This window comes from Gossypium hirsutum, chromosome D13 (genome assembly GCF_007990345.1).
Source record: "Gossypium hirsutum isolate 1008001.06 chromosome D13, Gossypium_hirsutum_v2.1, whole genome shotgun sequence".
Taxonomy (NCBI): Eukaryota; Viridiplantae; Streptophyta; class Magnoliopsida; order Malvales; family Malvaceae; genus Gossypium; species Gossypium hirsutum.
The window spans coordinates 24,638,387-24,651,614 of NC_053449.1; the positions used below are offsets into that span (position 1 = coordinate 24,638,387).

Below are 13,228 nucleotides of genomic sequence, written 5' to 3' on the forward strand. Positions count from 1 at the left end.
ATTATCAAATGAGTAAAAGATAATCTAAAAAAAAATTTGAACATGACCACTCTCGGTTCATTAACCCAATTTCTACTAACTCGATTTTGGGATGTGACATAGTTATTTAGTGCCATCTCTTTAATAAATTCTTAGGCTGCCTCAGGTGTCTTATTATTCAGTGTTCCACCAGTCGCTGCATCAATTATGTGTCTAGTCGAGGGATTCAAACCGTTGTAAAAGGTTTGAACTTGTAACAACAAAGGTAACCCGTGATGAGGACACCTTCTCAGAAGATCCTTAAATCTCTCCTATACATCATACTATATCTCAAGCTCAATTTGAGTAAAGGAAGAGATGCCATTCCTCAACTTAGCTATTTTGGCTGGTGGAAAATACTTCAACAAAAAATTTTCAGTCATCTGAGCCTAAGTCGAGATGGAAACCCGTGGAAGTGAATTAAACCACTGTTTCACCTTATCCCTCAAAAAAAATGGGAACAACCGTGATGTCCACAAAACTATCTACAATTTTGACTAAGGTAAGTGCAGCAAAGAGATCATTCCCACGAAGGCTAAAAGTACTAGTAATTATCATCTTTATATTATTTAACTGAATAATTCGAGTGACTGATTAAAAACTAAAATTAACTAAATTAATTAACTAATGAACACGGCAAAGAACAAAACACGAAAATAACTGATTAACAACCAAGAAGCAAAACAATACTAAGGAAATAATACACCTAGATTTCATCTGTCACTAACAATCTAAATTACGCAATTTCTTTACTTAGTAACTTGATCCGTAGAAATCCTTAAATTATGCTAATATATCTTTTGAGAGTAGGAACAACTGAATCTATGTTGATTAATTGAAATTTCTTTCTAATTAAAATCCCTATTATCACATTAACTTGTCGTATGGATTCCCCTATTAGATTTGACTCTAATATGCTAGATCTATGTCTTCCTATTGATAACTCTTGAAAAGATGTATATTTCAGGCCTCTAGACTTGGTTAATTGTTTGTACTTGAGTAAATTTAGTTGCATTTTAGGAAATTATATTAGTATTTTTATAACTTTGCATCATGAAGCTTGGATTGTGCTTTCAATGTCACTATATGTTACTTTTACTTGTGGGAGAAAAGGAATTGCATGTTGTTTATAACAGGTGTAGAAAGGAGGAAAATAAGTGAAGGAGTGAAGTTTTTTCATGACAAAAGGTTGGATAGATTGCCAACACTCTATATCAACATACTGTTGGTGGAAGCATTGGAGAAAATGCCCAACTACATAAAATTCATGAAAGATATGTTTTCAAAAAAGTGAAGATTGGAGGAATTTGAGACTGTTGCTCTCACTGAAGGGTGCACAACTATACTGATGAACAAATTGCCTCCAAAGTTGAAGGACCAAGGGAGTCTTACTCTTCCTTGTTCAATTGGAAATCATTACATTGGTATGGGATTATGTGATTTAGCAGGAAGTATAAATTTAATGCTTATGTATGTCTTCAGGAAGCTAGGAATTGGGAAGGCAAGACCCACCACAGTCACGTTGCAATTAGCTAATCGTTCTTATGCACATTCGAAAGGTAAAATTGAAGATGTGCTGGTAAGAGTAGATAAATTTATTTTTCCAGCAAATTTTATTATTTTAGAATGTAAAGCTGATAAAGAAGTACCGATTGTTCTTAGAAGACATTTTCTAACTACAGGTAGAACGTTAATCGATGTGCAAAAAGGTGAGTTAGCAATGAGGGTTAATGACAAGCAAATTACTTTTAATGTTTTTGATGCCATGAAGTGTGTAGATGAAAATAAAGAATGTCATGCCATTGGTTTTATCAAAATGGCAGTGGAAGTAAAGTTTGTAAAATTTTGTCACAGCAATTCTGATGATGATGATGCAGATCCATTTGAGTTGAGTGAAGCAGAAACGACTGAAGAACTTGGTGAACTTATGGAGACCAAGAGGCTTGAAGATAGACCGAGGAAGAGTTTCAAATCATTGGATTTATCAGCTCATTCTTTTAAGCCTCCTAGAACTTCTATAGAGGAACCTCCCATGTTGGATTTAAAACCTTACATTTAAAGTACGCCTACTAGGAAAACAACAACATTCTGCCAGTAGTTATCTCTACAGAGTTAACACCTGATCAAGAGACTAAGTTAAAAGATGCTCTGAGGAGATCTAAGAAGGCGCTGGGGTGGACAATCCCCGATATCAAGGGAATCAGCCCTGCTATCTGCATGCATAAGATTTTATTGGAGGATTATCATAGCAATTCTATTGAGCAGCAGAGAAGGTTGAACCCCATCTTGAAGAAAGTTGTCTAGAAGGAGATTATCAAATGGCTCAAAGCTAGTAGAATATACCTTATTTCTGATAGGTTGTGGGTGAGCCCTATTCAATGTGTACCCAAGAAAGAGGGTGTCATCATGATTAGTAATGAAAATAGCGAACTCATTCCAACTCGTACTGTCATTGGATGGAAGGTATGCATGGACTATCTCAAGCTTAACAAAGTAACTCAGAATAACCATTTCCCCTTACCTTTCATCAATCAAATGTTGGATAGATTAGCTAGGAAAGCTTTTTACTTTTTCTTGGATGGTTACTCGAGGTATAATCAGATTGCCGTAGCTCTCAATGACCAAGAGAAGACCACTTTCACGCGTCCATATGGAACTTTCGCATTTAGATGAATGTCATTCGGGTTGTGTAATGCCTCAACAACATTTTAGTGTTGCATGATGGAGATATTCTCAAACATGGTGGAAGAGTTTCTTGAAGTATTCATGGACGATTTCTCTATTTTTGGCATTAATTTTGAGAACTGTTTGAAGAATTTAGAGGTTGTTCTTTCTCGCTATGAAGAAACTAATCTTGTCTTGAATTGGAAAAAATTCCACTTCATGGTTTGTGAAGGCATTGTTTTGGGACAAAATATCATAGGAAGGGATTTCTGTGGAAAAAGCAAAGATTGAGGTGATCGACAAGATTTCACCACTTACTACTGTCAATGGTATTCGAAGTTTCCTATGTTATGCAGGATTTTATTGAAGATCTATTAAGGATTTTAGAAGATATCCAAACCCATTTGTACCTTGTTAGAACACAATAGAGCCTTCAATTTTGATGAGCCCCATTCGAAAGCATTTGAATAATTAAAAAAGAAATTGGTGACAGCAACAATTGTCATAGTACCAGACTGGACACTGCCTTTTAAACTTATGTACGACGGCAGCGATTTTGCTGTAGGAGCAGTATTGGGGAAAAAGAATTACAATGTATTCCATGCTATATATTATGTGAGCAGGACCGTGATAGATGCACATCTTAAGTACACTACTACTGAAAATGAAGTATTAGCTATGATATTTGCGTTTGACAAATTTAGATCCTATCTAGTTGGTACCAAGGTCACAGTGTATACAGACCATTTTGCGATTAAGTATTTGGTGACCAAGAAAGATGTCAAGCCTAGGTTGATCAGGTGGATATTACTGCTGCAACAATTTGATCTTGAAATTGAAGATAGGAAAGGGACCGAGAATCAAGTGGTTGATCACTTATTAAGGTTAGAAGTAGAAAATGAAGATGGCAATATTCAACTCATTAAGGAAGAATTCCTAGATGAGCAACTACTAGTTGTCACGGTATTACCTTGGTATGTCGATATAGTAAATTTCTTAGTGAGTGGGTTGCTACCACCTAAGCTCACCAGTCAAAGAAAAAGAAAACTTCTTCATGATGCCCAGAAATATTATTGGGATGAGCCTTTCTTATACAAACACTGTGTGGATCAAATTATTAGGAGATGTGGATGATAAAATTCAGAGCATTTTGCAACATTTTCATTCAACATCTTACGGAGGGTATTTCGGTGGAATAAAAACTGCTATAAAGGTTCTCCAATCTGGTTTCTATTGGCCAGGTTTGTTCAAAGATGCTCATGAATTCTATCAGATATGTGATTGCTATCAACGAATAGGAAACCTATCGAGGAGGCATGAAATGCCACTGCAAAACATTTTAGAAGTTGAGTTGTTTGATGTGTGGGGGGTCGACTTTATTGGTCCATTTCCACCTTTTTAGGGTAATATGTACATAGTTATGGTCATAGATTATGTCTTTAAGTGGTTAGGGTAATATGTATGTAGTTATGACCATAGATTATGTCTCTAAGTGGGTAGAAGTTGTTTCTCTCCTTACTAATAATGCCAAGTCGGTGGTGTGGTTCTTGCATAAAATATCTTTACAAAATTTGGTACACCTCATATACTTATTAATGATGAAGGCTCCCATTTCGACTGCAATTTAGTCGCCAACGTATTGAATAGCTATGATGTGTGGCATAAGATTGCCATGGCATATCACCCCCAGAAAAATAGACAAGCAGAATTTTATAATAGAGAAATTAAACAGATTTTGGAGAATGTGGTAAATCCAACTCGTAAAGATAGGTCATCCAGACTTGCTAAAGCTCTATAGGCATATCCTACCACGTTCAAAACAGCACTGGAGATGTAAAGTTCCAAGATTTTCTATGGGAAGCCTTGCCATTTACCTGTTGAGCTAGAACATAAAGCATTTTGGGCCATCATGAAGCTGATCATGGATTGGTTCGCTACTGGTAATAAACGATTACTTGAGCTAAATGAAATGGAAGAATTCTGAGCTCAGGCATACAAGAATGCTCAATTGTAGAAAAAGAAGATCGAGTAATAGTATGATAAGAGGATTATGCCACAACAATTAGAACCTGGACAAGAGGTGTTGAATAGGTGTTGTTCAATTCTAGGCTTAAATTGTTTTAGGGGCAATTAAAGTCTCGTTGGTCAGGACCTTTTGAAATAGTTCATGTTTATCCTCATAGAGTTGTAGAGGTCAAAGGTATAAAGACTTGGCTTACATTCAAAGTCAATGGACAACATTTGAAGCATTACAGGGATGCTTCTGTGACTCGGGATAAACAGTCCATTGATCTCCGAAATACATAACTTCCAGGTCTCCATTATCCTTTTTACTTTATTTGTTTTTCTTTGTTAATTTTTTCATTGGTTATTTGATCTGGTTTGCTTAATAAATTTTATTTTTTTATTTTGCAGGTATACTAAGGGTTGGGCTTCATCTTTTAGTAGTTAGCCCATTAGAAATTTTTTCCAAAATGTTTACTTCCAATAAAATTTGTATTTTCTCCCTCAAATCTCATCTCACCATGACATGCCATAATTACCACACTCTTATCACCATGTCATGTCTTTAGTAACTTTTTACATTTGCAACCCTTATTTTCTTTTTCTTTTAACCTAATCATTTCACCTTCTTTACAGTGACATTCAACCTTCATTTTCTTCCATATTTACTTGTGTTTCCTCAAAGAATTCAAAGTGTCCAGAAGAATGCTGGTAGCCTTAAGTTTCCTTCCTTTATTACTACCCTTTGCCAATGTGTGAATGTCTCGGTTCAAGAAAATGAAGATATGATTACAAACAAATGGGCCATTATGAAGCAGATTGTTATGAGGTTTTTAGGGGAGGAATTGCCACTACATCCACTTTCCAGTTCTACCTCTACATTCATTTTCTTATGTTATTTGTTTTTTATTTCATTTTAGCATGCATTCATCATTTTTGTCCTATAATTTTCTGTCGATATATATGTTTTTTATTCATAATTTTTGTCTATCCATGCATTGAGGACAATACATCCTTTAGATTTAGGGTTGTGTTGTGCATATAGGTTGCATTGAATAGTTGTTCATTTTGTTTTTGACATTCATTTAGCCATGACACATAAATGCCAAAGAATTGTTAGACTATGATGAGTATATTTTTCCTATGATGTTCGATGAGGAATTTAATTCTTCGGCATACCTAGAAAATTGTGATAGCGAATTAGGTGAGTTTAGCTTAGGATTATTTGCTTGTAAACTGAACCTTAAACTTAAGATGTCATAATTCCAATTACAATTGATCTATAGTAAGTTTCTTTTAATAAACTTAGAGATTCTTGAAGCAAAATTTAGTACAAAGGCAATACTCAATAATGAATAAAGTGACAATGTTTAAGAAAATTCAACAAGAAAAAGAAAAAAAATACCACTAGAATAACAGGTTGAATAGCTTCATCCATCTTTTTAGTCAAAAGTCTTAGCTTCATGAGTAAGTATTCAAATCATGACATGATTGAGTATTCGACAATTTAGTGTATGCTCCATTATAATTGTTGAGTCAAAGAATCATATGACGAGCTGAATCCCTTAGTAAAAATGGGCATAATAAATAAATATGTATGTAATTGAGTATGTATAAAGCCAGATGAAAAAAAAAACAAGGGAAAACTAACTTAGTTAAAAGATGAACTAAGTAAATTCGGAGATACTTGCTATAGTGAAAGTGCATGAGTACTTAGGATTTTTCTTTCTTTTAGGGCAATATTTTCTGCATTGCCTTTGCTAAATAAGCTTATGAAACTTGATCAAATTTTTAGACATAGAAGATTGATGAGAACTAAAGTACAAAAAGTTCTCCTAATGGTCTAACAATATAAAGGTAATTATATTGTTGTGGTAATTAATTCATTCATTCATGCATTCATGCATATTTTGCTTGAGGATAAGCAATAACTCAAGTTTGGGGGTGTGATTACTCTTGAAGAGAGTTATATTTTAGGCCTCTATACTTGGTTAATTATTCGTAGATGAGTAAGTTTAGTTGCATGTTAGGAAATTATATTAGTATTTTTATAACATTGCATCATAAAGCTTGGATGTGCTTTCAATGTCACTATATGTTACTTTTACTTGTGGGAGGAAATGAATTGCATGTTGTTTATAGTAGGTGCAGAAAGGAGGAAAAGAAGTGAATGAGTGAAGTTTTGTAATGAAAAAAGGTTGGATAGATTGCTAGCAAACATGCCATGGAAATTCCAGGAAGATGCTGACTCAGTTGTCAATCCATGTCACTCTCAACTAGCTATACTTGTATAAAAAATATTCACCTAAAAAAGTGAGAGAAAAAAATGTGTGTTGAGATGGGGACCTACCCTAGAAAAAGAAGAAAGAGAAAGAAAGAAGGGTGTGTTCCTATCACACAATTTCTCGTGGGAGATCTAGAAACGCAAGGAAAGCATAGCAGCTAAAGAACAAAGCTGTAACACAAGGAAGAAGGAGAAGCATTTAACCCTGGGCTTTGTAAGATATTGCAGCACTAGAGTTGGGGGTTGGATTGGCGAAAGCGTCCTGAAGTTCTTCCTTCATTATCTTAATTGATTTCTGTGAATTTTAACTGTGGAAATATGTTATTGAATGATACTTTCATTTTGGATTTTAATTTCCAACTCATGAACTAATCTCATCGGGTTGGATTACTGAATGAATCTTTATTTCCTTTAATGACCAAGGCATTATCTTGATTTGATTTATTATTTCATTTGATTTGCGCTAATTTAAAATGTATGTATGGAGTCCCCAGACATAGATAAATGTATGGTATGTTCATAAACTTGATTTAATTCTGAAAAGGTTAGATGTGTTGGATTGTAATCAAATGATACAAGCTAGTATTTGATAGAATAGTTGTAGCACTCTAAACATAGAGCTGTGCTTTGTACAGAGAAAAGAAGAAATAGTGTTGGTATCCTTGTTAAGGCTTGTAGACATGCAGAGCCTTAGGTAGTGTAGCTTGAAGTCCGACTCTCGAAAGAAATAGACTACCTTAGATTTAATCTAAATAGTAGATTGGTTAAGATTTTGTCATGACATTATTGTAGGAAAGAATCTTAGTAATTCCAACCTTTCAATTCAACAGCGTAGATCCTCTCAACTTTGTCTCCGTATCTTTTCCACAACATTTTAAGTTAGTTATTTGATTTTAATATTGCATATATGATTATTCCACTACAAATTGTTATTCTGTTTTGCCACAACCTAATTCATATAGTTTATAGTAATAGTGTCACAGTCCGATTTTGACCCTAATCGAAATAGTGGTTTTGGGACCACAAATTCGAGTCTAAAAAATATTTAAATATTATTTTCAGTGTTTATTATATGTGAATTTGATTGTGTGAAATTTTCGTGTTTTAATTTTTGTCTTTTGAGTGACCGATTAAAGAACAAAGGGCTTAATCATGTAAAATGAAAAAAGTGGCTAGTTAATGTGTAAAGTGTTAAATTGCTAATGTCTTTCTAATGTGGAGTCCTTAATAGGTAATTTAGCCCACTATTAAGCAAGTGGGTGATAATGGTCAAGAAGGACCTTGTATTATAAAGTATATAAATTTAGAAACAAAGTTTGAATTGGTAGAATAATAAATGGTTAATATATGTTAAAGTAAAACAAAAATGAAAACCATGGCTTTCATCTTTCTTCATAGCCATATGTAAACAAAATAAAAAAAAGAAGACAGAAAACAAGCTAGGGTTTATCCATTTTCTAAGCTTGATTCAATGTGAGTTTTACTTCCGTTTTTTGATAATTTTGACGTTTTTGAGATCGTTGCTTTGAATACTTCAAAACCTATGTTTTAATTTTGTGAATTGCTGATGATTTTGAAATGTGCCATTGATGAATGTTTGAGTTTTATGATGTTAGTAGGTGAAATAGGAAATATATGTGTTAGATTAATATATGAAATATATGTGCTAAATTGTGAAAATAAAATTTTGAGGGACTAAAATGTGAAATAAATGAAATGTAAGGACTTGTATGAAGACAAGGAACATTCGGCCCTAGCATGGTGTGTGCAAATTTTGTGTATTTTGTGTTTTATGCACTAGGGACTAAATTACAAAAAGTGTAAAATATCAGGGGTAAAATGATAATTTGACCATTTATGTGTTTTTGGACTAAATTGAATGGATTTATATTTAAATTAATTTATTTTGAATACATTTAGATCAAGAACCAAAGAAATAGGAGTTGGATCGAGGAAAAACCAAAGTCATCGGTTAATCCTCCTGTTTCGATTTTCATCGTCCGAGGTAAGTCTTTAAGCAAATAAATGTCGTTAAATTAAAATTTATATGAATTTTTTATGCTAAATTTATTTGTAGAAATTTTCATATGTTAGACGAATGTGAAATGGTTTTGAAATTTGAGCAAAAGTTCGATCTATTTGAGATACTATGTTTAAAATGTTTAGTTTACATCTTAAAGATTTATTAGTAGTTCTTATATGGATATAAATTATGTGTAAGATTGATTTTGTATCAGTGATAATTGGGCTTTATGCGTAGCAGGCTTTATGCTAGTGAATTATATCAGGCTTAACGCCTAGTAGGCTTAACGTCACTGTACCATAATAGGCTTTACGCCTAGCAAGCTTCGTGCCGATATATCATATTAAGATTTTTGCTTAGTAGGCTTTACGCTGAAGTGATATCAAGTGGGATTAATGAACTAAAGTGATCAGGCACGTGATGTTTACTTAGCTATTCGAAAAATTTGGTAAGTAAATTGGTTAGTTATTGCAAAAATGATATATAAAGCTAACATAAGTATATGTGTATATGAAAAGTGAGTTTGGCCCTATGTTAATTGGATGCAAATGATTGGAAGCCTGAGTATAATCAAGTAGGCATGACAAAAATGATTTGAGATATATGAATGTATTAGTGATTTATAAACATGTGTATATTCGAACTTGATATATTGCCTATTTAATGATATATTATAGAAGTATTTGCTTAAGACTTTCTAAGCTAAGTTAGCTTACTTTGTGTATCTATTTGTTGTTGTTTTATAGATTTTGGAGGTCGTTACGTGCTCGGGGATCATTAGTGAAGTCATTCACACTGTCGACTATTTTCAGTATTTTAAAAAAAAAATGTATTTTGAACTTATGGCATGTATAGGCTAGTATATATATATACATATATATATTTGGGTTTGATTTTGATTATGTATATAAAGAAAAAGCCATGCGAAAATGGCTTATTTCCTTTTGTTTGATTTTGGTATTTATGCAGATAGAAGATGATAAAAAATGATGGTTTACTTACTTATATTCGGGTATGGCTTAGTTTATATTATATATGTATATTTGGTATGGATTATGTTCGAATGTTATGATGCAAACCGAATGCCGAGTGTATATAAAATATGGATCATTAAGTTGAATATGTATGGCTAGTAATAGTAGTATACCATATATGCATGTGCTTCATTTGATTATGGTATGCCATGTATTCGGTTATGGCTTGTAAATGAAAGCTTAAGTTTGGTCTTAAATCATTTGAGAAATTGACTTAAAATTATTTTGATAATTTTGTATAATTTTCTATGAAAATGAAGCCTTGATTTCGTGCTTACTAAAATTGATTTTTAATAAATTAGCCTAGCTTAATTTGTAGGAAATCTATTTGTTAAGTTATTGATTTACGGGTGTTATGTTTTGCTATAGAACAGCAAATTATGCCATGCTTTTTGTTAGAAATTGAAGTTTAGATATACATTTAATTTGAAATTGTAAGTACCTATGAAATTCGATCTTAATAGTTGCATTATAAGGATGATTAGGTTTGTGGCTCAAATGATATAAGGGTATTGCGGCTAAAGATTTTAGCATAATATGTTATATACAAAAGTGCTTGATAATGTTCAGTTTTAATGTTTTGTTTAACGTGACTATGTCATATATTTGTAAACTTATATTATAATAATGGGTAATTACTAAAATGGTTTGGTTGATTAATAAGTATAATGTAATAGGAATATATATATGTTCGGTCTTAGGTATAGATATAAAATTAGGTTTTAAGGTGCTAATGTATTTGGACATAAAATGTATTAAAATAATGAGACATATATGGATTGGTTGTGTTTCATATTTGAATATGCTAGTTGATATAATTTAGGTTCTGTTATAATATTATATAAGTATATTATGGATTGAATAATTTGTATACAATGATATAATATGCTTAAGTTCGCTAAGTGCTGATTATGGAACGTGAAGGTTTTAAATTGACTTGAGTGAAGTGGTTTTTTTTTACACAAATTTGGTAATAAGCAAAAATGTAGGTTGACATGAAATAAATATATATTTGAATATGTCTAGAATATTTGTGTCCGGTTATGGTAGTAAGATTGCAACATTGAACAATTTGAATGGTTTAGTATATGTTAGTAGAATTGACTATTAAACATGGATCATGTTCTTTTGTTTATATGTATATGTTCGAATTCGTAATTTTTGAATAGTATTGATTCGCTAAATTATGATTAGTCCTTTTTATTAAACTATGAATATTTTTAACTCTGATAGTAAAATAAAAGTATAATTATGCCTTGGTGAGTAAATGATTGGGGTAAATCACGTTTTATTCGGTAATGCCTTGTAACCCTAATTCAGTGACGAATAGGGGTTAAGGGTGTTACATTTGATTGGTATCAGAGCTACGGTTTAGTCGATTCTAGGACTAACGTAGTGCGTGTGAGTCAAGCTATACATGCCATAATTTATACTATAATAGTGTGATGACTCCTGACAATTTAAAATGTGTTTTCGTATAGTAAATGGATCCTGATCGAGCTGTAACAGATGATGTTGAAAGTATAGTACCGACTCCCGCGCAAGGGACAGTGCCAATTGATTCTCAACCTACCTCGAGTAGCCATGAGGGGGAGGCTAAACAAGCCCTCTAATAAATGATGAATGATTGGTTTACTCAGTATATCTGAACTAATCCAACTGTTCAACAACCCCCACCCCAGAATAATCCATCTCTGATACCTGTGATACCTCCGATGATTAATCTGATGAGGTTTAGTAAGCCCCCTGTTGATAAAATTAGAAAATATGGGGCTGAGGAATTCAGGGCCACAGTTAATGATGATGCTGAGCGGGCTGAATTTTGGCTCAATAACACTATCCGTGTATTTGAAGAACTATCATGTACACCCGACGAATGCATGAAATATGCCATATCTTTGTTACGCGATTTTGTCTATCATTGGTGGAACACTTTGTCGGTTGTACCGAAAGAGCGAGTCACCTAGGAATTCTTTCCGTTTGAGTTTCGTAAGAAATATATCAGTCAGAGATTCATTGATCAGAAACGTAAAGAATTTCTAGAGCTTAAACAGGGTCGTATTATTGTCACTGAATACGAGCGGGAATTTGTGAGACTTAGCAGATATGCCTGAGAGTGTGTTTCGACTGAAGCTACCATGCGTAAACGATTCAAAGACAGGTTGAATGAAGATATTAAATTGCTTGTTGATATGCTTGAAATCAAAGAGTTCGTGGTACTAGTCGAGCGAGCTTGTAAAGCCGAAGAGCTCAGGAAAGAAAAGAAAAGCTGATTTCAAAGCTAGATATCCTCGTAAAATATCATCACGTAAGACTTTTCACTCAGCATCGAAGAAGTTTAGAGAGGATTATAGCTGATCTAAAGCTACCGGGGCTTTTCTAGACAAGATCGAGATCAACCTCCTTTGAGTTCACGAGCCATTTCGATTGGTAGTGTTGGAAACGTTCGATAGAATATATCTGAGTGCAAGCATTGTGGTAAATGGCATCCTGGTGATTGCAGATTGCATGATCGGTCTTGTTTTAAGTGTGGATCGAAGGATCATTGTATCCGGGTGTGCCTAATATTAGTCGAGCAAAACACCGTTTAGAGCACTAGACCAAGTAATATGTTAGTGTGAGGTAGACCAACCAAGCATACAGGTAATGTAAGTGGCAGTCAGAGAGGGATGAAAGATACAGCAGTTCGATCTGAAGCTCGTGCACCTGCCAGAGCTTATGCTATACGCGCTCGCGAGGAGGCTTCTTCCCCAGATGTCATTACCGGTACTTTCACTCTCTATAATATTAATGTTATTGCATTGATTGATCCTGGTTCGACTCATTCATATGTGTGTGAGACTTTAGTATCTAGTAAGACTTTGCCTATTGATTCTACTGAGTTTGTGATTAGAGTATCAAACCTCCTAGGCCAGTGTGTTTTGGTTGACAAAGTGTGTAAGAATTGCCCGTTGATGATTCGAGATTCGTGTTTTCTAGCTAATTTGATGTTGTTGCCATTCGACGAGTTCGATATAATTCTGGGTATAGACTGGTTGACTTTACATGATGTTGTGGTTAACTACAAAAGAAAGACTCTTGATTTAAGGTGCAAGAATGACGAGATTATTCGGATTGAATCTAATGATCTGGATGGTTTACCAGCAATAATATCCTCGATGTTGGCTCAGAAATATGCGAGAAAGGGTTGTGAAGCTTACC

The 13,228-nt window shown here is 33.7% G+C and overlaps 1 non-coding gene across 1 annotated transcript; it reads left to right on the forward strand.

Annotated features, from left to right (window-relative positions):
- The first annotated feature begins 246 nt into the window (after positions 1 to 246).
- Positions 247 to 353, forward strand: LOC121225950 (small nucleolar RNA R71). Its single transcript, XR_005923852.1, has one exon. It is a non-coding gene; the product is annotated as a small nucleolar RNA R71 (small nucleolar RNA).
- The last annotated feature ends 12,875 nt before the right edge of the window (positions 354 to 13,228 follow it).